At 36.3% G+C, this 27,130-nt stretch overlaps 1 protein-coding gene across 1 annotated transcript in view; it reads left to right on the forward strand.

The window, feature by feature from the left end:
- The window catches only part of ADGRV1 (adhesion G protein-coupled receptor V1), a 3,979,741-nt gene that overhangs the window by 105,113 nt on the left and 3,847,498 nt on the right, over nt 1–27,130 (forward strand). The window lies entirely within an intron of this gene.

Raw genomic sequence — 27,130 nt, forward strand, 5'->3', positions numbered from 1 at the left:
AAAAAAAAAAAAAAAAAAAAAAAAAAATCACATATCTCTGCTTGCGGTATTTGCAGAATTACTAATCATTCCCAAACACTAATGTTATGCTATTTTCCATAGTAATGAAATTAATAAACATAGCATTCAGGTTCATTGACGATATCCAGTATATCCAGTATAATATCACTCCTAATGCAAGCACTTTGGAGTCATTCTGAATTCTGCCTTAACAGTCACTACCTATACTGCCAATTTAATGTCAACAAAGCAGATAGAGTAACAAGACATTTTTACAGTTTAAGAATATACTGTGGTGGATGGCAGGTAACAGAGATAGGAATACAGCTGGAAGGTATTACAATCATGTACGTTTAGCTTATTTGTCTAGAAGGAGGATGACATTTTCCACGAAAGGAAAACTAATACTGTGTCCAGATTCATTCAAAGAAGGCAGTGATTCACATTACTTGACTTGTAAGTGAACATTGGGGCAAAGCATCTGAAATAATGTAATTCAGACTATACCATTTTTGGGACACTAAGTATGCAACGGAACAAGACATCCTGATGGAAACACAAAATCACATTAGTGTAGCAGCATTTATTCAGTTGTTTTGTGGCATAATACATGTTAAATTATATTAACTGTATTAATTACCGGCAATGACATAGACAGGTACATATAGATATAACAAAATAATTTATTTATTTCACATTTGTTTACCGGGAAAATCCGACTTGGAGCGAAGCCAATTTTCAGTGGAGGCCTGGGGAGAAACAATCCAGACGCATGTCTTTGTAATGTGGGAGGAAACCGGAGTACCCAGAAAAAAAACGACACGACATGCAGACTCCACATAGAAGCCGAGAATTGAACCGGAGAACCTCTTTCTGTGAGGCAACAACGCTACCGCTGCACCACTGCACCGTCCACATGAATAAGTTTCTTTTCTTTTTTTAATTTCTCCAAGTCTTTTGGGTTTCTACTACTATGAGGGGAATGGACCCCATTCCTAAGTCAAAGTACAATTAAAGTTCATGAAATTAGTATTGTTTCAATCTTTGATGTCAGCCAGAAGTGCTCTTCACAGCACCCTTAATGTGCCGGCAATGACTCCTTCTGCAATTCATATGGAGTTACATGTATTGGTAATTAAAAATTATTCTAGATTCTTTTTTATAAGACCCACTGCTCCTACTACTAATGGAACTGTCTGGGTATCTTTCTTCCACATTGCTCTCTTTTCTGCCTGCAAATCCTGATATTTTATGACTTTGTATCTCTCTGTATGCAAGACACTGTAATCACCTGGTGTAGTGATTTCAATGATCAATGCTACTTTTATCTTATGATCAATGCTACTTTTATCTTCTTTTCATCGACCATTATATCTGGTTTTCTCGCATCTATCTTTTGAACTGTTGGTAATGGGTGATCTCATTTGACATAGACTTCAGCATTTGCTGTAATGCTTTGTGGCTCATGTTTCCATTGTTTTTTAGCTACTTCAATACTATAATGTTTGCACAATCCCCAGTGCAGGAGTCTTACCACATTATTATGCCTTTCAGTATACAGTCCTTCTGCCATCAGTATGTCACAACCAGCAACGAGGTGTGCGACTGTTTCCAATTTTGTTTTACAAAACTTACATGTTTAATGGACTTTGTAAACCAACGTGTGTGTAATCCACTATCTTGGGCTGCCAATATTAACTTTTCATCTTTTGGTTTGAATTTGCCTCACCTTAACCATTCCTGCATTCGATCCTGATCAACATGAGGTTCTTCAAGAAGTTTTCTATACGTGTAACTATATTTATGCATTTTCCACATTTCTTGCCTTCTCATCTGATTCTTCACTGTATATTGTTTCTTTTGTTTTTTTGGCACATTCAGTTGCCTCCTGATTTTTGTCTACTTCTGGTTTGATTTCCATTCCTGCTTTATATTGCTATGGTTCTGCCAGACTAAGCAGGGAAGTAATCTTAGATTTATTCTCCTCATGTTTCAAAACTTTCACTACGTTTGGGTCTTGTGAGGTCAGCAGGTATGTGTGCAGTCCCACAGTTGCAGACCTATACATGTAATCTATTTCAAGGAGGCCCATACCTCCCCTCCTTCAGAATGGAGAATATATAATATTGGTATGCACTGATTTGTATAAATCATTTGGTGAGCATGAAGCATCCTTCTTGTTTACCTATCTAGTCTATCCAACATGATTTGGGGCTAGTCAATCACTCCAAAACTGTATGTTAAGACAGGAAGAGCAAATTGGTTTACAGCTTGAATTTTGTTCCTAGATGTCAATGTTGTTTTCAGGATTAATTTGTCTTCTAAAATATTCCTTACTAAGTTTTATTCACATTTGTTCATGTTTAATTGTTGATCCTTCATCAGTTCCTAAATATTTATATACTCCCTCTTGCTGAAGTTCTTTTATATCACATTCTTGTCCCAAACTGATGTTTTCTTGGTGCTGTAGTTTTCCTGCTTTAAAGGTCACTTTTGCACACTTATCAAGACCAAATGACATTCTTATATCATCTGAAAAAGTTTTGACAACTGGCAGCTGTGCTTTCAGTTCCTCATCTGATGAACTATAGAGTTTTAAATCATTGACAAAGAGAAAATGAGAAGTCTTTACACTTCTTTGTTTTATTGTAGCCAGATTATAGCCATGGCCTAATTTGTTAAGTAGACAGCTTATTACGTCTTCCGTATTTAGGGGACTACCACCTATGTGGTAGTTTGTGGGTACTTTGTTTTTTCCAAAGGGGATGACTATGCACTTTTTGGCATTTAGCTTGAGGCCATGATTTTGACACCAGGTATCCGTCTCAGTGAGACCTTTTTGGAGGATGTCTGTGTCAGCCAGAGAGTCAATTATAGCCCCTAGTTTGCAGTCATCTATGAACTTGGTCAGCCATAGTCCTCCTTTGCTTGCCTGTACCTCTGAGAAGTATATGCCAAACAGGAGGGGTTCTAGGACTGAGCCCTGGGGACCTCCACTTGTAACCAATTTAGAGTCGGACCTAGCTCCCGCAACTCTCACCATGTGGGTTCTGTCCATGAGCCAGTTGGCAATCCATCTTGTAACGTAGGGGTTTATGTTCAGGTTGATGAGCTTGTCTATAATAACAGAATGGGGAATGGTGTTGAAGGCCTTTGCAAGGTCTAGGTAGGCTGTGTGTACCACCTTTCCCTCAACTATAGCCTTGTAACTATCTCAAAGAAGTCCACCAGGTTTAGGAGGCATGATCTGCCCTTAACAAAGCCAAACTGGCTAGGGTCCACTGTTTGGAGGTTCCTAATGTGTCTGTTAATGAGTTCCATGATAATGCGCTCCATAGCCTTGCAGACCAAGCCAGTAAGGCTTATAGGGTGATAGTTCCTGGGGTCTGTTGTGCTTTTTTGTAGTCAATCCATGTCACACTTCGATTCTTCATGGGGAGATGTCCTTCAAGGAAGCTTTAATTTATCTTAATGTACTGTATAAACTATGCTGTTTCTATAAAGTAAGGTCTGATATTAATTTCTTATATTTAAAAGTGGAAGGATTACCACATTTCTTTACCTTAAAGGAGGATTAAAGAGCTTATGTGTCTGAGAACAATAGGTTTGGGGTTTAGAGGCCAGCTACTGATAAAAGATGTTAGAAGAAATATATATCCCGTAGTTGAGACCCCTTTATAACATGTTTATAAAGTTTAAACACAGATGTGTCTTCTACTCCATTTATTTTAAACTTCACCCATCTTTTATTCATCCAGGAACCCACCAAGTTGATTGGATAGTAATGTATGATAAAATACCTTAGTTTAGTGACTATAATCTGATGTTCAACACAATCATAAATTTTAGAATACTCAAGGAAACTTTCCATTTGGGCACCTGAGGTTCTGGAGATTAAAAAGTATTGGAATACTGAAGAACAATTTCTGGCCGGGAACCCAGTGTTCTACAGAATCAAATGTCTTGAAACTCTCAAATAATATTTCATCTAGGAACCTGTTATCCAGTACTACATACTAATATTGCAAAGTATTAACTGAGTTAAAGTACATGATTTATTGCAAGTAAAACATTCTGAAACATTTCAAGGGTGTATGGGCAAAATTTATTTCAAAACCTCTTCATTTTTCATGATTCTGTTAGCTTACAAGTAAAGGCATTATATGAACAAACATGCAATGTTTAATTATTTTCCTATGCAGCCCATATGTAAGAACATGTACAAAATCAAATTGTTCCTATCATAATGTCTTTAATCATTCTTTCAACAGTCAATGAAAAAAAGAGATATCGCAAGTAACCATTTCCTGGCTACATTCTTACTATAACCAAGTCACTTAAATCCTGAGGCTTTATCTTCCTCTAAGGATTGCATTTCTTTTTTTTTTAACATCCATGCTAGTCCTAAAAAAAGAATACTTATTCATGCTGTAACTTTTAAGATGTGCTCACTCACTTGCTACATTACAAGTTGCATCCGACTTCTAGAGTGTCCTTGTGGACAGGCATTGCTATCTGCAGAGTTTACAAGGCAAAGTGGAAATGGAAATGCATTGACAGGTCTTTCTTCTATATCACATGTGCACACACTCCTGCCTACAGACAATTTAGAGTCCCCACTCCACCTTACAGTGTATCTTTTGAATGTTGGAGGAAACCAGAGCATCCAAAGACGGTCTATATTAGAACACTGAACATTCAGTTCAGCGAATGTCATTTTCGGTGCACTTACATCAAACATGACATTAGTTGAACTGTTCATACTGAGGTCGTGGTATAGTGAAGATCAGAAAATTTGCCCTTTCCTCACTGTAGTGTGATCTTGGAGTTGGTAAATATAATTAGCAGGGGGTGTGGGGGCAAAGCCCCCCACAAGAGCAGAATTAGATGAAAGGCATTTCCGATGAAATGCCATTGACCAAAGAGGGTTTTCGATGATTTAATATAGACCCTCAAAAGAAAGGTCATGCAAACACAACGAGGACATGCAGACTCTGTACAGAAGGCACCTCGGCTGAGAACCAAACTGGCGAACGTCTTGCTGTGAGTTGAAAATGCTACCCATTGTGCTACTAGGTTTTATCTTCAGTAGCTCATCCAAAGCTGAGAAAGAATGCTATGTGTGGTGCAGAAAATCTTACTCTTTGTATAACAAAAATGGCTGAGCACACTTTAGACTCTGTCCACCATGCAGATTTCATCAGCAGAAAGATATTTAAGCTACTACGTTGCTGATGACCCACAAGAATGAGAGTTGGGGTAGCTTAGGAGTTAGCTGCACATCAAATGAAAACTTGGCTTGCAGTGCTTGAATCTGGTTCTTGTAACCTGAACAAGTGCTGTTAATTGCTGTTCAAGTGATTTGTGTATAAAGGACTAGGGTATGGAGATAAAATGTCAGGTCTAGTATACCACAGAAAGTGTGGCACGACAGCTGATCTACCCTCGTCCTACCTCTTACTCTGAGTGGCTATTACTACTGACCTACTAAGGCATTTTTAGTATGGGTCACTGCTATGTTACAATGACATTGTTAAAATAGCAGATGGGGCAAGGCTTATTATTCATCCAGGTTATGTACTGGCACAGATAATGGACTCAGAGTACTACCTTTAGTGCTAAGTCTCTGCAAAGGATAGGACTGCAAGATGGAGGATGTGAAAAGGATTTTCTCATACTGAGTAGTTTATCTAGGGCATGACTACAAGTAGGAATGAAAGAGGGGTGTTAGGGAAATACTTTGCACACTTGAAGCTAAACTGCATGAGAGCAAGTGGGTTCTCAGTGTGTGTGTGCTCTTGGGTTTAAATAATATGGGGAGGGAGGACTTGTAAGTTCCAGGAAGTAAACAGTGCAGCAATGAGTGAAGAGGTATACAGTTGTGTGCTCAAAGACCAATATGAGGGAAAGGAATAGGCTACAAATTTGTGTTTCGGAAACTGCACATTACAGTGGAGGGGGAATTGCCTACAACTGTGTGTTCTGGGGACTGAGCACTATTGTGGCTGGTGTATTTTGTCTGTTCTAAGTAAGCAGAATAGGGGTACATAGAAACATATAATGTTTATTTTTACTGTTAATGTCAGAGTGTACTGTTGGCCTTGTTGAACATCCTATGATGTTTGATCCTTGACTGGGACTAATACTGGAGGCTTTTTCTATGCCAGTGGGGAAAAGAGGTTTGTGCACAAAATGTTGTATAGCATAGTGTTAAGCTGATCTGTGACACATAGCAGGAACCTTAATTAATCCCAGGATGTATCCAAACAATCATTACACACTACACTGTTAAACACATGTGATCCAAAATATTGCAAATATAGATCTTATAAGTCCTGGATTTTGTTTTTCATTCACAACATACTCCAGTTTAATTTTTTTTATATTTCATTTCCCAGTATAACTAGATCCTTATGCCATCAGATTACTGACTCTATGTTTATTAGTAGATGTTTGGAACATTGCTTTACCAATAAAATGTATTTATTTTCTTTTCCAAGACAATTTTCATTTTTAAGTAGGCTAAGGTTTTGATTGTATCATTTTCTTTTCCTTGAAATGTGTGTATTTCAGTTGTCTTTTTAAGTATGTTTGTTTGCCATCATGTAGGCTGGATAGTCTTACATGGTTTTATACTTAACTGTGACCTAAAGATCTATGGTCTCCAAATATAAGCTTGAATTATCTGATTTTTTCAAAAAACATCATGTATAAAATTATGGTATTTAGAGCTGAAGTTAAAATTTCAGATTTAAAAAAAATGATTAAACAGACTGATAAACTTGCTGTTTACTAAGTGAAATCATGCTCTTATTTATTATTTTATGCTTGCATCCATGTTTGCTGGCTCTGACAGATGCACAGCTGATGCTCTGCATCAACTGCATATGCTTAGTATACCTGTAGGTTCTGCTGAAAGCTTACATTTAGACCAGAGCAGTATGTGAGACAAAAAGGGTCATGGCTCCTTTACTAGAATCCATTAGGCCATCATGGAAGAGAGAGACAGAATTACTTAGGAGTAGTTACTTGTCCACTAGAAAAGAAGCAAATGAAAGCAGTAGTGCCCAAATAAGCATTCCACTAGGAAAAAAAAACACACACACACACAAATGGAGGGAGTCAGGAACCCAGGCAGAGAATGAGGGGGCAGCTAAGTATTGCTGTGGGAATATCTGTGGAGTTTGAAAGAAAGATGAGTAAAATAATAACATGATACCTTGTGCGCATAGCTAGGGCTGTCAGATGCTAAAATATTCCATCATGCAGACCTTTGTTCAGTTCTCTTACTCGCTATTTGCCACTATGTGAGTTTGAGCAATTAAATAATCAGGGGGAGCCACCACGGACCCCGGGAACTACCACCCCATTAGCCTAACGAACCTGGTCTGCAACACCATGGAAAGTATCATCATGGAACTTATAAACAAAGACATTGGTAATCTCCAAACTCTGGACCCCACCCAGTTTGGGTTTGTAAAAGGCAGATCATGTCTCCTAAACCTGATAGACTTCTTTGAAGCAGTCACCAAAACCATAGACGAGGGTAAGGTGGTTCACACAGCCTATCTAAATCTTGCCAAGGCTTTTGACACCATCCCCCACTCTGGAATTATAGATAAACTCACTAAACTAGGTATAAATCCCTATGTCACAAGATGGGTTGCCAGCTGGCTCACTGGCAGAACTCTCACTGTGAAAGTAGCAGACTCCAAATCCGACTTCAGACCAGTGACAAGTGGAGTACTACAGGGTTCAGTCCTGGGTCCTCTCCTGTTTGGTATCTACTTCTCTGAAGTACAGGCTAACACAGAAGGTCTTTGGCTAATGAAGTTCACAGATGACTGCAAACTAGGAGCCATAACTGAAACTTCTAATGATGTGGATATCCTACAAAAGGGCCTCACTAAGACAGTTGCCTGGTGTCAAAGCAATGGCCTCAAGCTCAATGCCAAAAAGTGCATTGTCATCCCCTTTGGTAAAAACTCTGTACCCATGAGCTACTGCATAGGTGGTAGTCTACTTAACACCGAAAGTGTGATAAGAGACCTTGGGACACAGGTGGACAGTAGTCTCTACTTTGATAATCACATCGCCACAGTAGTCAGGAAATCCTTCTACGTGTCACACCTCATCACACAAGGTTTCTCATCCAGGAAAAAAAGAGGTCATTGTTCCCATCTACTTATCACTCATTAGACCCGTTATAGAGTACAGTACCCCTTTTGGTATGTACCTCACAAAACATCTACAATAACTGGAAAGGCTGCAGAAATACCTCACAAAGAGGATTACCGGCCTCAAACAGATGCCCTATGCAGACCGTCTCAAAAAACTCCATTCCCATCATAGTATTAAAAACCCCAAATCCTTGGCGAAATTAAAATGAGTGTAGAAGTCATCATGCATTTAGTAATGCTATTGAATGCATTTATGTGTATTTGCTGTATTACATACGAAAAGTAGAATGCTATGAATATTGTTTCTCAGAAAATTTTGTAAACACACTTTCCTTAACTACTCAGCACTTTTTCAGTTTTATGACATACATTTTACAGTAAATTATGTCCACATATATTCTGATATATAATACTACAAATAATATTTTTTTAATACTTTTCTGATTGCAGAATTATCTTGGTCAAGAGCATTTCAATAGATCACACCAAATCAGCTTATTAAGGATCAACATCATATATACATTGTGCAAATATATAAAACTAACAAATATTAAAACCAGATGCAATTTAGGCTTCATAGCATCTGACTAAACCAAAAAATAATGTTCACTCATGAGCACATATCAGAACATCTTGCTAAACTAAACTAAATAATAATGTTCACCCATGACCAGCTATGAATCAATCACGTCTATAAGAAGGTGTGACTTTAAAGACTTTTTAAAGCCATCCACTAATAGGCACTCAACCTTCTGAAGTACTAATTTCCACAGAATCAGACCCAAAAAAGCAGATGAATGAAAGCTGGATGAGTTGACAAATATTAGTATCACTACTGGTAACTCCATAGTGGAAGAAAACAGAGGAAACTCTGGCCTGTTAAGGATATTGAACACCTTAAGATAGGAGGGCTGAGGTCATGTGGAGAGAGAAATATATCATGAACAGGTCTGTATGTAAATCTCAGGCAGACATTATAAACATTAACAGATCATTCAGTGCTATACCTTTGTTGTAGATGGGTGGGTAGATGGTGGGGGGGAAGGTTTGTGGTACTAAACCTGCATGCAATCTTGCGATGAAGTTCTGAAATTATTCCAAATTTAATTAATTTATTTATTTAATATTTGTTTCCCGGCAAAGTCCGACTTGGAACAAAGCCAATTTTCAGTAGAGGTCAGGGGAGAAAAGCTCCAGATGCATGTCTTTGTAACGTGGGAGGAAACCGGAGCACATGGTGGAAACCTGGAGGAATGCAGAGAGGACATGCAAACTCCGCACAGAAGTCACTCCAGCCGAGAATCTAACCAGAGAACCTCTTGCTGTGAGGCAACAATGCTACCGTTACACCACTGCACCGTCCAATGTTAATGTTACACATCCTCAAAAAAATCAAGTTTTTCCTGCTTGATGAGGATAATTTTGTAATAAGGTATGGGACATGCAGAATGGAGTTTGCCCCATGAAAATGACAAGAATAAAAATCAGTAAAAATCTTCTTTAATACATCCAAAATTGAGCACTTTCACCCACTAAACATGGGCTTCATCAGAACAATTTTAAAAGACTCTTCTGACCATTTAAATACTCAATTTCGGTGCCAAAAAATCACTTAGCAAAATGCCCTAACTTCCCTTAAAGTGATCGTACACTACAAAAATATAAATACCACCTAATGTATTGTATATAATCAATATAAAAAATTAAATCAATATATTTACATCATATCATATATAAATGTCTTAATAATAAAGTACATATAAATAATATATGGAATGCAAATGTATCAAGACACAATTATTGAAAAATGTGGGGATAGCCATGCATTTAAATTTGCCATTTTAGAGAATATAAAGTTGGACCCGAGGGGGGATAACCATAAGGCCACCTTGGGATACAAGGAGGTCTGGTGGCAATTATTTACTGATGCATCTACACTGCCTGGTCTCGACAGCAACATATCTATTAAACGAATTTTAGTTAAAAAATATTAAATAAGAGTATGGTAAGCTATGTTTTTATGTTTTTTTATTTGTTTTTCTATGTGTTTTTTTACACATATACGTCTCTTATATATATATATATATATATATATATATATATATATATATATTTATATATATATATATATTTCATTATGTGTTTTATATAGTGTAGTATCAATTCTAATTGTTGATCAATGTTTTAGCTAACAAATGTGGAATTTATTGTGTCTTGATGCATTTGTATTCCATTTATTATTTATATGTACTTTATTATTAAGACATTTATATATGATGTGATGTAAATATATTGATTTAATTTTTTATATTGATTATATACGTTACATTAGGTGGTATTTATATTTTTGTAGTGTAAGATCACTTTAAGGGAAGTTATTTCGCTAAGTGATTTTTTGGTGCCGAAATAGAGTATTTAAATGGTCGGCAGAGTCTTTTAAAATTGTTCTGATGAAGCCCACGTTTAGTGGGTGAAAGCACTCAAATTTGGATGTATTAAAGAAGATTTTTACTGATTTTTATTGATCTAGTCTGGTTTTGTCATCTTGTGGAGTCTGTGACAGTCAGCGTTCGTGTTACTGTGGTTTTGTGTGATTTGTTGACTGAACACTTCATTTTTTCAGTAGAGTGATTGAGTATTGATTTTAAATAATTATAATAATATGGCAGAATGGTTATTATACTGTCTGACAAGGACAGTTCACGTGAATACCTTTACACTGATTCCTTTTCATTGTGGTTTGTTGAAACTGCATTGACTCAGATTTCATAAAAGTGATGCAATGCAGTGTTTTTTTAGCAAATTGTGTGACTGTGGAGTTGTTATAATGTTCCCTTTGGATTTTTTTTTTTTGTTAACATTTCTAATTATGCTTCTTGATACAGAAACATCAGTGAAGCATTCACTTTTTATGGTTATGCAATTGAACGTAGATAAACTGAAAGAATTATGTTACGTGATGAGAATCCTTTTAGAATGTTACTTTTACATACAACTGCTTTGAAGTAAGGAACTTTCAGTACACTTCTATGTATCTGCTGGATTTCTTAGCTATAGAATTACATCTTTTCATTACATTACAACACATTAGCGCCTGATGTCAGAATGTCTTATCTGCCATTCCATGTCCCTTGACATTCTATCTCCTGTCATACCTATCATTCCCTTACCCCTTTTCCACATGCAGCATACCTCATGAATGTCTCTGTGTATTTCAAAAACCAAAATAAAATAAAAATGCCACCCTAAGGTGTTCGCACAACACTGAATTTATTCACTGAAACAATAAAAACAATTAAAAAAACTTCACCCTTCATGACCAAAGGGCTTCATCAGAGTACAACCATATTAAATAGAGAGCTCATTTATATACAATTAAAGTCATGTGACAAATACTGCAAAATCTACAATTAACATATTAAAATCACCAATCAAAGATCCCCCATATACCTAAATACTAAAACACTACTGAAACAATAATAGAATCTTGTTTTTTTATTTCTCTAAAGCCTAATTTATTAACTTTTCATGAAAAATAACATTTCAATTTGTTCCCAATAATTAATAATATGAAGTTACTCCCTATATAAAATACTATAGCTTGGATGCCCTTAGTTTTAAAACACTACTCAAAGAACAATTTTCATTAATTCCTGGAGGTGATGTGGCATTTAATCTCAATGCCATTCTGTCTCCAGTTTCTCTAATTTTGTCTTAATGGCCCCTCCCTTATCTGTGGGGATAATTCTGTCAATAATAAAAAAGATAAATTTCTTAAAATTAATACACGTCGAAGTGTTAGAGTACAGGGCATTTTCAATTTTCTTGTTCTTAATATCTTTCATGTGTTGGATTATTCTTTCTCTTAACTTTCTAGTGGTCTTTCCTACATAAAATGTGAAGCATCTCACACAGGTTGCAATGTACAATATCATTTTGGTATTGCAGTTGCAATGACCAGGGCAAGAAATACTACGATTGTCACCTTCCACTGCTACATAAGGGCTTACATTGATGTAATTGCATGTCCTGCACATATTACACTTGGACATGTTAGATTTATAAGCACTGTTTTTTTGTATTTTTGACTTTCTCCAAACATCCTTTAAGGTTTGAAAGTAACTTTTGGTTTCTCTCCCAATATTTTCTTCATTCCCTGATCAAAAACACATTTCCAGCAGTTATTAACTGCTGTTTTAAGTTTTAATGCTTTCTGATTGTACTGAAGTACCAAGGTCTTCTCAAAATATTTCTGGCCTTTCAAGCCAAAAGTTTTCTCCTCCTTGGTCAACAGAATCAGGGTAAACCTTTCATTACATTTTTTAGTAATTTCATTCCTGGTTTTGGTTAATAATCTAACAGGATAACCTCTCTCTTTAAACATTCCTATTAGGCTAAACAACTCTTCCTCAAATCTCTTGTTGTCACTGACCAAGCTTGAAATTCTCACCATTTGCCCCTTAATGATACTTTTTTTCTGGTACAAGGGGTGAGAGCTTTTAAAATGCAATAAAGAGTTTCAGTAAGTCTTTTTTCGAAAAATAGTAGTGGACTGTAGTTTGTTGTTATCATTGCCCTTGTATAGTAAAATATCCAAGAAGTCAATTTCCTGTGCACAAACCTTATGAGTAAATTTCAAGAATGAGGTTGTGGTATTAAGATATACAATAAATTCACCAACCTCTTCTATGTTATCTCTCCATAGTATCAACACATCATCCAAAAATCTCAACCATTAGATAATTTTCTCCATAAAAGGGGAAGAGAACACAAATAATTTTTCCCACTCTGATAACACAAGGTTTGCGTATACTGGGGCACATTTTGCACCCTTGGCCATACTCGAAATTTGATGAAAATACTCTCCTTCAAAATGTATAAAATTATTGTGTAAGACCACATTCATAAGTTCCATTAATAAATTCCTTTTCACATTGTGCATACTCTCAGCATTAACAAGAACAGCACCAAAATACTCAATACCCTTTTTGTGTAGAATCACCGTAAATAAATTTACTACATCTACAGTTACAAACACATATTGCTCATTGATATGTAAATCCCTAAGGGTTTCTAAGCAATGCCAAGAATCTCTAAGGATGTGTTTATTATTGTTAACTGCTCTTTTGGAATATGAATCAATAAATGCAGGAATGTTTTTTGAATTTTTGAAGTTTTTGAATTCATAGCTGCTACAATGGGTCTAAATGGGGGGTTGTTAGTATCTTTGTGGATTTTAGGAATGCCAAAGATTGAAGGAATTAGGGGTGTTTCCATCAACAAAAACAAATATTCTTTCTGATCAGTCACCCCTTAGGTCACAAAATCATATAACATGCAATCAATCTTGGCATAAGCCATCCTGATTTCATTAATAGATACTCTCTTGTAGGTGTTAACATCATTCAAAATGCCATACATTTTACTTACATAATCCACTTGGTTCATAATCACAATCCCCCCTCCCATGTCTGGTTTCATAATTCTATGTTCTTGTGATTCCCATAACTGTTTTAAACATTGTCTTTCATACATAGACAAGTTGTCATCACCCTTGTCTCCATTTTTTAATAACTTATGCATCTTTTTCTCACAAATGTTTTCAAACACATTTACCATATAGTAAACTGGTGGCATAAAAATGCTCTTTCTCTTGATCTTGTTGTCTTGTTCATTAAAAGCATGATTTTTGTTAGCAAAAGTATTGATATATTAAGCTGCCTAGTATATAATTTTAGGTTATTCAAAACTTTTGCCACATCTAGTCTAAAATTGGGAAAAAAAGAAAAGCCTTTCTTTGACAAACTAAAATGAACATCATTAATTTCAAGATCTGAAAAATTGTAAATGGAAAAACCATCACAACTTGTTAATGTCACAGGTTTAGAGTCACAACAATTATTAACAGAGTCCTCCTTGCAAATCATTAATAGTTTGCCTATTGTTGAAAATGACCAATGTTCCTCCTCCCATGTGGTTGCAGTGGGTTCCACTGGTTTGTTTGTTTCCTGTATCCTGATTGACCTTGGTTCTTGTTCAGCAATCTCTGAGATCATCTCAGAGGAGCTGGTTGATCTAAAAAATATCTGTTCATATTGTTATTGTTCCTCACATTTGAATTGGTGTTGTCTCTCGGAACATGGCTATCATTAGTATGTGTATTTTCTACATCCTGACCATTGTCAGGCAATTCAACTCTAATGGGAGCAGGATATGCTGCTTTGTTAGCGTATTCATTCATATCCCTAATTAACTTCTTCTGTTTCTTGTCTAAATTGTCCCTAACAAATCTTTCAGTCTCAGCAAATATTTTATTATATTGTAATGCATTATGTTCAAATATTAAGTCATTAATAATGCTGGTATTCAGTTCAGTCATTTGTTTTTCTGTTACAGCCAACTTACGTTCATTGTTACGGATGATAATTCACTTTATAGCCATACCAGTACGATCAAAAAGTTCAAGTAATTCCTTGTGCATAACTGAACCCATTTAGGTTCTGTTTGGGAATTTCCACAATTGCAAGCCTTTAGGTACCTGCTGTAGCTCGAGGTGTGTTTTAAAAAAAGATTGTCTGCCTGTAATGTTTTTAACTTCCTAGTTAACTTTTCAAAAGAACACAATTGCTTTTGGAGCCAAATCCTTCTGCTCTCCTGGGAGGAATGGAAAATTGGAAATTCGGTGCCAAGTAAAAGGAATTAATATTGTGTGTTGGTTGATTCATTAAATTAATTCCTGCAGTTTCTTGATACATATTAGACCAGTTATTCCACTCCAGTCAACTATTAGTTGGCCCCAATTAATTTAGAGGAGTATGCAGAGTTAAAGTATCCAACTGTGTAGAAGTCAAAGTAGTAGAATCTGAAGGTACTGATGGTGTTCGTAGTTGCTGTTTAAGTAGCCCAACCATTTCACTGAGCTCTCCACTAAGTTTCTCCATACCAGGACTGTGTAAACCATGCTGCAGGGTGGAAAAAACACAAATAAACTAAGACCACACTCAAAAGTGTGCAAGAGACTTAAAAAACAAAATAAAATAAAACCACCACCGCAAGATGTTCGCACAATGCTGGATTTATTCACTGAAACAATAAAAACACTAAGCGCTTTCACCCTTCATTACCAAAGGGCTTCATCAGAGTACAGCCATATTAAATAGAGAGCTCATTTATATACCGTCAAAGTCATGTGACCAATACTGCAAAATCTACAATTAACATATTAAAATCACCAATCAAAGATCCCCCATATACCTAAATACTAAACCAATACTGAAACAATAATAGAATCGTGTTTATTATTTCTCTAAAGCCTAATTCATTAACTTTTCGTGAAAAAAGTTAATATAGGGAGCAACTTCCTATTATTAATTATTGGGAACAAACTGAAATGTTATTTTTCAAGAAAAGTTAATGAAATAGACTTTAGAGAAATAAAAAACAAGATTCTATTATTGTTTCAGCATTGTTTTAGTATTTAGGTATATGGGGGATCTTTGATTGGTGATTTTAATATGTTAATTGTAGATTTTGCAGCATTGGTCACATGACTTTAGCAGTCTATAAATGAGCTCTCTATTTAATATGGCTGTGCTCTGATGAAGCCCTTTGGTCATGAAGAGTGAACGTGCTTAGTGTTTTTATTGTTTTATTGAATAAATCCAGTGTCATGCAAACACCTTGCGGTGGCGTTTTTATTTTAGTTTGGTTTTTGAGTCACTTACACTTTTTTGAGTATGGTCTTAGTTTATCTCTGTGGATTTCCTTTCCACCATCCTTTCAAGTTTTTCCATTCTTCAGAATAGTAATTCATTCTTCCAGGGAATAGTAATTCCCTACAGCATGCTGCCAGTGTCTCCTCCTTTTCCTCAATCCTTGTACTCAGAATGATCCCATCACATTTCCTAGGCATGATATTGTGCCGCAGTATCATATTCCTCATGCCTCATCTGGTTTCTGTATTGGAGATTCTAGTTCCTCTAGTTTTTAGTCATACTCCTTCCTTTCTGTATCACTGTATAATGATTCTTTCTGGTATCTTTACTATATTATACTATATTAATGCCATATATTTTCTTTATTCTTTCTAAGTGTCATTTTCCTTAACATGGCCTCCTAATTGCATGAAGTACTCTAGGTGTGGTCTGGCCAAGGCCTTGTAGAGTGAAAAGTATTGTCTTGTTATTCCTGGTATGTATGATACGCCCTGGTCATCTACCAGCTGCAGCTACGGCTCTCTCATTCTGTCACTGATGGCCCAGACTGGGTATGGTCATGATACCTAGATCATTCTCCTGCTGTGTTGCCATCAGTTCTGCTCACCTCAACTGATAACTCACACCAAGGTTACGGTAGCCCAGGCATACTACTTTGCATCTGATTACACTGAACCTCAAAGGCCAACTTGTTTATCCTGTCAAAATCATTCATTAGACTCACCCCTCTCTTCACTTCTGCACTTCTGTTTATGTTATCAACAAGGAGGTTGATTCTGTTGTCTATACAAACAAATTGAAGTGTACTGGACCCAGTAGAGACCCCTGTTGTGCTCCATTATTCCTAACATTGTATCTCTTACCATATTCCTCTGTATGCTATTATTCAAACATACAGCTTTCCAATTGCTCAGTGTTGGTCCTAGGTCCAATCACTTCAATTTTTGTATCAGCCCACAGTCAAAGGTCTTGCTAAAGCCCAGGTTGACCATGTTGCTAGGTATTTTCCTGTGTCAAGCTCACCTGTAACTTAGTCATCAAACTGACTTAAATTTAGCTGACAGCTCCTTCTGGCCTCATTGCTGTCCTGGAAGTTGTTGTCCTCTAGAGATTCTGCCTATCTTCCCCACAGGGATGTCACCATGATTTTCCATGACACTGTATTTAAGCTAACAAGCCTGTTTATGAAATGTTTGTCCACAAAGAAACTGCTGATTTTTTGTGGATTTAGTCATCTGTGTATACAAGACTTTCGTCTTCTATGGTGTATATTATATCTTTAGTGTTTGATGATTTGCACATCTACTAGGAGTTCTTAAAACAGACAGTTAAATTACAGTTGTTAAGTAATAACTGCTTGTGTAAATATCCAAAGATAATGAGGTATCAAACATGGCTTGGGTACTCAAATTTATTAAATAGCAACAAAGACACTCAGACACAGTAAGCACTTTTGCATCTAACACAGACGCTTCTTCAGCCTTAGCAACCTCCATTACAGCTGCATATTTTATACTGCTCCTAAACAATTATTCGTTTAACCAATTAACATAGTAAACAAACATACATACATCTAACCCGTTATCAGTAACTTCCTTATAAAAAACTACACATCTAAAACTCTTGAGCACATCACATACAGCAATATGGGTAACGCCATATTTAAAATGCTTAAACAAATTAATAGATACTTATACAAACTCTAACTCTAAAAAGTATAAACAATATGATAAATAACATACAAAAATAACTGTGTGCATCTTTGTACATAATACTGTTAAACCATCCTAAAATCAGCAAATGGCAGTTTTTAGATGATTTAGCAGTAATACTATGTTAATTGATTAACTGAGTAATTGTTTAGGAGCAGTATAAAATTAGCAGCTGTAATGAAGGTTGTTAAGTCTGAAGCGTCTGTGTTAGATGCGAAAGTGCTTACTGTAGCTGAATATCTTTGTTGCTATTTAATAAATTTGAGTACATGAGCCATGTTTGATATCTCATTGTCTTTGGATATTTACACATTTTGCTTTCGGACTGAGGTACTTAATTCGTCGACTGGTGTTTTTACAGATAATAACTGCTTGTCACTAACAACTTGAATATACATGTTCTTTATATACTCTACCTTCAAATCATGTAACCTGAAAATAATAAAAAAATGAAGTTCTCATACTTCTTACTTTATTATCCTCACTACAATTTAACTGTACTACAGAGCAAGACTGATCACTGATTGGCAATGTAAAAAGGTCACACTTTTTCTATTGGAGGCTGCAAGATTGAAGCAAGCTAAATACAGTGCAATTCAAGCTGTAAGTCATCATTCTGACGTGAAGCAAGCAAAGGCACACATTTAGTTGCCACCTTGAGCTATTACACTTGAGCATTTTTGATACAAGCTCCAGTGATATCAGCAATGGGTTGTAAGCCACAGTATGTACAGGTGGCGTTCAGTCTGCTCACATTACTGACAGAATAAATGTGTTTCCTTTTCAACTGAATGTCCCCTTTTCAAATGTTCAACATTTGGAAGAAGTGAGAGTGAGTGTCTGCAGGTAAGGTAAGAGTGAGTTTGGGATGAGAGTGAGTGTCTGCAGGTAAGGTAAGAGTGAGTCTGGAATAGAGAGTGAGTGTCTGCAGGTAAAGCAAGAGTGACTTAGGGATAGCACGTGAGTGTCTGCAGGTAAGTTAAGAGTGAGTTTGGGATAAGGAGTGAGTGCCGGCAGGTAAAGTAAGTGTGACTTAAGGATAGGCAGCGAGTGTCTGCAGGTAAGGTAAGAGTAGGTTTGTGGTAGGGAATGAGAGTCTGCAGGTAAAGTAACAGTGAGTTTGGGACAGGGAGTGGAGGTGTTTGTTTAAGTCTTTGTAGGTTAGGCTTACAGTAATGGCTAAGGAAGAGGATACATTTCATTTTGTGTGCATATGTTAAAGCATGTGGTGCATGCCTGTACCATTTTTGTGTAGTGGCAGGGCAGGGTTACAGACAAGTTTTTTTTTTAAGATAAGTTGCAAGACTAGGGTTCACTCTCCCTGTGACACCTTAAACTTACTAATGCCTGGTAGCCCTAACCCTGTAATGTACCTTATAAAAACCCTATTCATAACACTAACACTACCACTATTCACACCAACTATTTCTGAATGAGTGGTGGGATTTTGGTGATTAGATTGTTATGTTATGATGTGTTCTTTTTCTTTTTTCTTTTGGTTAGTTTGATATACTGATTTTCGACATGCTAAGTCCAATATGTTGCGGTTTGATGTTTTGGTATTATGATAAATCAATATACAGTCATGTGTGTATTTGCGTGTCTGTGTTTGTGCATGATGTGCATATTTACACAAATTAGGTAGAATCTTAGGAGCATACATCCACTTATAACCACTGCTGTACATACATGTGGGTAAGGGCATAAATCTTTGTTTTCATTTGTAACAGTGAGAGTTACATCTCAACTATCACAGTATAACTTATTCCGGAACAGACTTTTGTCTTTTATCATAGTGTTCATTTTCCTATGCTTTCTTTATTGCCTTTATATGATGTATAGTGCATCACTTCTCACTTCCTGTTTTCTGTACTCTTCTCAATCAAGTTCAATATCTTGCTGTGTCACTGGGCTCACTAATGAATTATCAAGTGCAAACTCATCACATCCAATAATTACTGATGTTGTATATTTTCCTAAAATAATAAGTTGGCCTGGGTGTTAGGAAGAGCAGCAGCCTCCATCCTCTTACTGCTACTACATCCATAGTCCTAGTCACATAACCTCGAGGAAAAGGTCAAAACTGTACAGAGAGTGAAACATCATTTTCATTATTATCAACTGTAATGAGTTTAAACTAAATAATTCCTGAAGTTTCTATGTTACTGTTGGTCTTTTTGTCTCACCATGATAGACTAAGTGGCCGTTATGACAGTTTTTGTTTCTTGGTTGTGATAACAAACCTTGTCAGTGCTTTCTACATGCATACTGTGAAAAATCAAGCAAGTCACTTAACATCCTTGTTTTGGTAAATTGAAACAAGAGTTATGTTTTGTACTTCAGAGTGTGTATTTAGTAAATGTTTTCAGTTCTCCTTCTATTATTACTTCTGTGAATTACATCAAGATTCAGTAAGCTTTTGGTATGATACTTTTGTTATGAAACTATAACTATTTGTAAATATAATATCTTTATTTAACTATAATACACATTTGTATGATCATTTTAGTTGTTTTCTGTTGAAAAGTTCTCCCTTTCTTGTAAAATCAGTTTATTCAGTAGTCATGTTTAAGGGAACTTCAAATATCTCACTGATCTATCTATCTGATTGGCTGCTAGAGGTCACATGACCTGTCAATAACTTCACCTTGTTATGAGTGCTTTCTGCAGAAACATTTGCATTGTAGTGTTGAGGGTAAAAGTAAATGGATGTCATCAGTATTGCTTCACCAGTGTTCAAAAGTGCTGGATATGATGCAGTTCACTAATCACAAACCATTAACAACCAAATGTAAAATAATGTGAGGTTTAGAAGATGACGTGAGAAATGCTGACATATGTTTAGCAGGTGCACATGTTCCAAAACTCTTTCTGTGATTTGAAAATCAAGTACTAATTAAGAAAAAGTTGTCTTTGTAACTTCAAGTATTCGATGCACTTGAAGTTTTCCATGCTTGACATTCTTTTCAAAGGTCTGTGAACCTTAAGAGCCAGGCTGTTGAAGCCAAGCCACTTCTTATGGTCCTTATTAATCATTCAGGAAACAATAGTTCCATTATAGAAATGAGAGATGCCCCTTGTTATTCTTAAGCACTGTGCTGGCACAAATGGAAAGAAAGATGAATGCCTAAAACTCCTCAGAGTGCCATTACCGTTCTTCCTTTGACATTTATGTTGTGCAGCGCTTTTGTCCTAAGACTTTTTTTTCTGAAGATCGGCTTCTCCGCATTTTCCTTTTTATATATATAAAGACACCGAATTAGTGAAAGGCTTTTTAAGGTATTAACTCCAGAGAATAAAAACAAAATACCATTCAGTTAAATATGTACTTGCATTTCATTCTGTTAACCTACTCACCCTGCATCCATTCTGTCCTTTATTGTCTTTTGTAGACAAATCAGAAGCTGGGATATATGCTATCTTAATGTGGCTATGTTTCTAAATATATTTGTTATATATTGCATAAAGACTTATGGAGCCTGCAATCAATAAATAAATAAACAAGAAAATCACTTCAGGTTTTAAGAAGTAACTTTTCTTAGATATACATTTTTATTTTTATCTTTCCAGTACTCTACTATACAACTACTGCGTTGAATGAATGTCTCAATGACTCGGGTCCATGCTTATTAGCTAAGCTATTTAATGCAATTATTGTGAATGCAGTTAACTGGTTAAGTACACAGTGGTGCTGAAATCAGAAATATATGACAAGATATGTAAACAGCTTGCTGAATTGTAGAATTTTTAACAGTAATGACATTGTTAGGAAAGTCATAATGCTCATGATACAGTAATCATTATAACAGTCACAAACATTTTTGTCTGAAGGCTTTTATTCCATATATCACACAGATTAATACCTGATTAAAAAAGAAAAAATAAATACATCAACTTGTAAAACTGCTGGTTTGCTTTTTTGAGGTCTTGTTTATGTATTTGCTGTTACTTCCACTAATAAACTACTGTATACAACTTGCCTATATCATCATGACATTGAAGGCTTATAGCAACTGCTTCCCTCTTGTGTTTTTTTGAGTTCATATTTTCTCCTACTTTGTCTATCTTTCTATTGTTTTCTTATCTGTCTCATGTTCCTTTTCACTCTTTTTACAGTTAGTGTAATTTAATTCAATCCTCATTTTCTGGGATAGGTCAGACACTATTCTGGGTGCACTAACAGCCTCCACTAGTAACAAACTTGCTGTCTGTTGTTCTTTTACTCCCTTTTTGCAGATAGTGTTTTGTAATTTAATCAACATTTTCTGAGCTGGGCTCAGGCACTGCTCTCTGTGCACTAACAGCCTTCGGTATTAGCAATCTTGTAGACTGCTGTAGAAAAGATGGTTATATGAAGCACTTATAAGGCTAGAAATTCTTCCATATGTTGGCATGAAAACATAACAATTAGTGTCTTGGGCAAATGTATTAAATAAATACCTCTAGACAACGCACTCCATTTTTTTAAATAAAAAATAAGCTATGACATATCTATGAGGTGGTCATGCACTACTTTACAACAAATATATGCATAATCTATACATCATTATCTGTATGTCTTCACCAGTATGTCTTTTGTTCATGATATGTTAAGAAGACCTTGCATATTTCCTAAAAACACATGTAAATTTTAGTCTTATATACACTCTGCATGAATTGTAATTCCTGGCCATATATCTGGAAGGCTGTCAATTAGTTCTTCCGTATCTCAACATTTAACTGGGCTGTTTGAATAGATTGAACTTCTTCAGTGTCTTTGCACGACTTTGTCCCATTTCAAGTTGCAATTATTTCTTTTGAGACTCTTGTGAAGATTTTCAGAAGTTACTTTTATGCTTCTTTCCTCTTAATCTCTGTCTGATTGCATCACTTTGTTCTTGCTACTACTTATTTGCCCTAAATAGATGCCCTCTGTTCCATCTGTGCCTTCTTCTTCACTGGCTAGTGTTGATCTGTGTTGCTCTGATTTTCATATTGCTGCTACTTCTGGTAGCTGAACTTAACACTGTTTTTGAATTCCAACTCTGACCATTGCCTTCAGAATAGATGATCTCCTGGCATGTCTGTCAGATAAAAACTTTTGTCTCTGCTGATTCCTTTTCAACATCTCTTTGATTTCATTTTAATTCTCTGGCATTAACAATGCAGCTGATATGGGTAGCCTACATTTTGACCTTCTTTATATGAGTAGGTAAACTGAGGAGAAATTGTGTCTGTCCAGTAGAGTATCCCTACATTCAGAATTGTATGATGCTGTTGCTGGTCTTTTCCATGAGTGTTTACTGTATGAATGGTCTTGCTACTTGTCCATTTATTCAACTGAGGGTGATGTGGACTTGCAGAAATTCTTTTAAATACCCAGTCAGATTTAAAAAATGAATTCTTGGCTCAAATATTGCAAACAGTTCTCTGATAGCACAACATTGACTATGCTTTAACACCAAAAGATGGATCTCAATGTACTACCGACACTTGCAATGGTATTATATTTAAGTTCAATTGCTTTTGGATATTCAGAATAGTTATCTGCACATATAAGATGCTGATTCTTTGAAGTGAAACCTTCCTGCAAATGTGTAAGAAGAACATTTCCTTTATAGGTGTATTATTACGGTATGACACCAGCATAGAACAATATGCATAAACTACTCTGAGTTACCATTCTGAGCCAGTGCATTATATAGCTAGTTCCTTCTTTGTATTTCACTGTTCTGAGATGTGACTCAAGCATCTTCTCAACTATCTGCTTTCTCAGTTGTTTAGGTAATGTAATTTTTTCAGCTTTAAACTTTAAATCTTGGACAAAGATTATTTCTCTGTGTATGAAATGTTCTACTGGATTTCTTTCCTGACTAATTCTTATACTAACCAACCCCTTGTTGTGACTTCTTCCACTAACTGCATTTATTACGCAGGTAAGACTCAGTATATCTGTGATTTTTTTTGTCTTCTTTCTGTTTTGGTAAGTGACTTACCCAGAGAATCTTGTTCTCCTAGCAATTCTTCATATGACTATGCTGAATGTGCTCTACTCATTGTTACATCTTCTATGGGCAGTTCTCTACTGGGTCTATATCGCACTTCAGTATATTTCTTCAGATTAATTAACATTATCTGTAATCTCAGAATTGTCTTCTACAAAGGTTCATAGGTTCATAGGTGTGTACTAGGCTAATGGCCCTGGAGCCTTTACAAGTCTAGCCCTTAAGATTACCCTGGCATCATGCCACCCGACCTTAGTTTCCAGTGCCTCTGTCGAGTAGAGCCATAGTTCCCATCCACTCATCAAGATTTCTCTTGAAGAGGCCAGTGAGGTGCTCTGTTTGACATGTATGGGAAGTCTATTCCATAGCATGGGCAGTCTCTGGGTTATGAACCTGTCCCTCCAGCACGTTCTGTTGATTGTGGTAATAAGGTTGAGGTCTCTGGAGCATGTGGTGTAGAGAGATTGGGATTTCTTTAGATGTAGCATTTCTAACAGAGCTGGGTCAGACATGGCTTTGTAAGTCAAGCAGAGATCACTTCTAAGTAGGCGATATGACACAGAGAATAGTTGGAGTTTTTTGAGTCTGTCCATATAGGACAAGTGTTTATGGGCTAGGATCCTCTTTGTGAGGCACTTTTGTGGTCTTTCCAGTTGTTGCAGGTGTCTAGTGAGGTACATGCCAAATGGGGCATTGTACTCGATGATTGGCCTAATGAGGGAAGAGTAGAGGGAGACAATGACCTCTTACTTCTTGGATGCAAAACCCTTAGTAATGAGATGTGCCACATAGAAGGACTTTCTGACCACAGTGACAATGTGGTGGTCAAAAGAGAGGTTGCTGTCAACCTGTGTTCCCAGATATCTTATAACGCCTTCTGTGTTCAGTGGACTACCATCAGTGTGGTAGCTCATGGGAACTGGGTTTTTCCCAAAGGGGATGATGACACATTTTTTGGCATTGAGCTTAAGGCCATGGTTCTGACACCAGTCATTGGTATCAGTGAGGCCTTTCTGTAGGATGTCAATATCACTTGGGGAGTTAATAATGGCCCCCAACTTGCAATCGTCTGCAAACTTTATCAGCCAGAGTCCCTTCATGTTGGCCTGGACTTCTGAGAAGTAGATACCAAACAGGAGAGGACCCAGGACCAATCATTGTGGGACTCCACTCGTGTCTGGTCGACAGTCTGACTTGGAGTCAGCTACTTTCACACTGTGGGTTCTATCTGTGAGCCAGTTTGCAACCCACCTAGTGATATGGGGATTGATGCCTAGCTTATTGAGTTTTTCTATGATTCCTGAGTGGGGAATGGTATCAAAGGCCTTGGCCAGATCAAGGTAGGCTGTATGAACCACCTTGCCTTCATCCACAGCTCTGGTGACTGACACAAAGAAGTCGACCAAGTTGAGCAGGCATGATCTACCATTTACAAAACCAAACTGTGTGGAATCCAGAGTTTGGATCCTTGTTTATTAGGTCCATGAGTATGCATTACAATGGTTTATGGTCTGTGTCACCTTATTAATTGTTGCTATAAATATATTCCTGGAATTTCTCACAACAGTGTACTAATTCTACCAACTCCTTTTCTAGCTGAGCATATCTCTTTTGAATTTTTGAACATGGTGTTGAACCATGGGCAGCTGACATCCAGTTGCAACACAACTGGTTTATTTAAATTTCATTATTTTGATTCTGTTACAAATCTACTGAGAATTTCAAAATTCATTTTCTGTCTATAGCTCCACTCCTAGCATTTTTGTATAGTTTTAGTTATCACAGATATATTAGCTAAAGACTTTCCAAAAAAGAGCATCATTCCTATAAACCTCATGAATACAAACAGCACATGTCAGAAAGAGTAAGGGAATTTTGCCATCACCCTGGACAAATATCCCCTAGTCAGTATGCATGCATGCCACCAAGTCCCCCCTGAAAATAGGCCATGGCTGGTAGGGCTTGTCCAGAAAACAAGAGGATGAAAATATATAATAATACTAAATAAAATAATTGTCAGTTTATGATAGGTTACCTGGGATAAATGAATGTTCACATGTTCATATCAGGCTTCAGAACATTTTATTAGTCATATATGTGATTAATCCCATATTATAGTTTCAATTTGCCAAAGCTGTGGAATTTTGTGGGCAACAAAGTCTTTGTCTCTTTGTCTTATCTACTAGCTTGAGTATTTTAGAGTTAGCATATTTATGGAAATGGGAATACGGGGACATCACCCCAACATGGGTGTACAAGGGGTCTTATAACCTGTGGAAAAGATTTTTTATTGTGTTTCTGGTTAAAGTTGATGCTTGTTAGTACTGTCTCTAATTTTTGAGAGTTTTCTGCTGTGATCATAATAATTTCAGTTAGCTACTATAAATCTGTACTTTGGTATTGATATTTGGACTATTGCTCTGACTTTGTATTTGACTTCAAGCTCTCTGGTGTTTGAATATGACTTATGTGTTTTAGATTTATCACTCTGATGTTATACTTGCTCTTATTTAATTTAAAACTGTGCTGTCTCAATCTGTTCAGTGGCTGCATCAGTCTCTACAGTGGCTGCATCAGTCTCTATGCTCTTCATGTTTGACACTAAGCTAATAGATCATCAGATATATTTTCAATATGCTGCAAGCCATCACTTACTTGTATAACAACTCTTTGAAATAAGTCCAGATCTAATGAAATGCCATTCAGAAGTTCTGGGAAACTACATTTTTTTTGTGACTTATTTATTTGGACCTTTCTTCATCTGGCTTGTACTGCTGCTTTTGCTAACATTTGCCTTTTTATTTGAGTCACATGGTTCTGGATGAAAAAAAAACTTAGTACTTGACAAAGTTGGGTTTGCTTCTTCAACCTTAAATACTGAGTAATGTTTTCTTTTAATGTTGTGTCTTTCGGCTTTTCACGGTTAGGGGTCACCACAGCGGAACTCTGGTCCGCTAATGATTGGTAGTTGATTTTTACGTGTCAAGTTACCAGCCCTGACACACAACCTTAAACGAAGGTATGCCCATTCATGTATGTCTCCACGCAGAAGACGCTCTAGCTGAGAATTGAACCAGACAGCGTCTTACTGTGAGGCATGTTTTCTTTCAATATTTTATTCAAATCTTATGGATCAGCACATATGTGTTTCTTGTCCTGTTTTGCAAAACTTGCTCTATTTTTCTTCCCATTCTGTAGTGTCTAACTGCTTCTTAAAGACACTTAAACTATCATTTTGCTTTAGTTTCTGTTCATGTCTGCAACTGAGAGATACTAATGCTTTACTACAGCATGTATTACTGGCATAACATCTAAATTTATTTCAATATGATATTCTTCTGGCAGTCTTCCTAAACCTTTAAATAAATCAGCATAGTCATGCAGATCATTGCATTGATTTTTTACTATATTCAAGATGACTATGCAGCTAAGTAATTGCTCTTTTGTATGCTCACTTTGTGCTTGCATACATTGTGAATGTATTTTACTATGTCCATCACAATACAGAAAGCTTACAAAAATGTTTTATAAATGTTATA

This window comes from Protopterus annectens, chromosome 2.part2 (genome assembly GCF_019279795.1).
Source record: "Protopterus annectens isolate FY-2018-M chromosome 2.part2, PAN1.0, whole genome shotgun sequence".
NCBI classification, from domain to species: Eukaryota; Metazoa; Chordata; order Ceratodontiformes; family Protopteridae; genus Protopterus; species Protopterus annectens.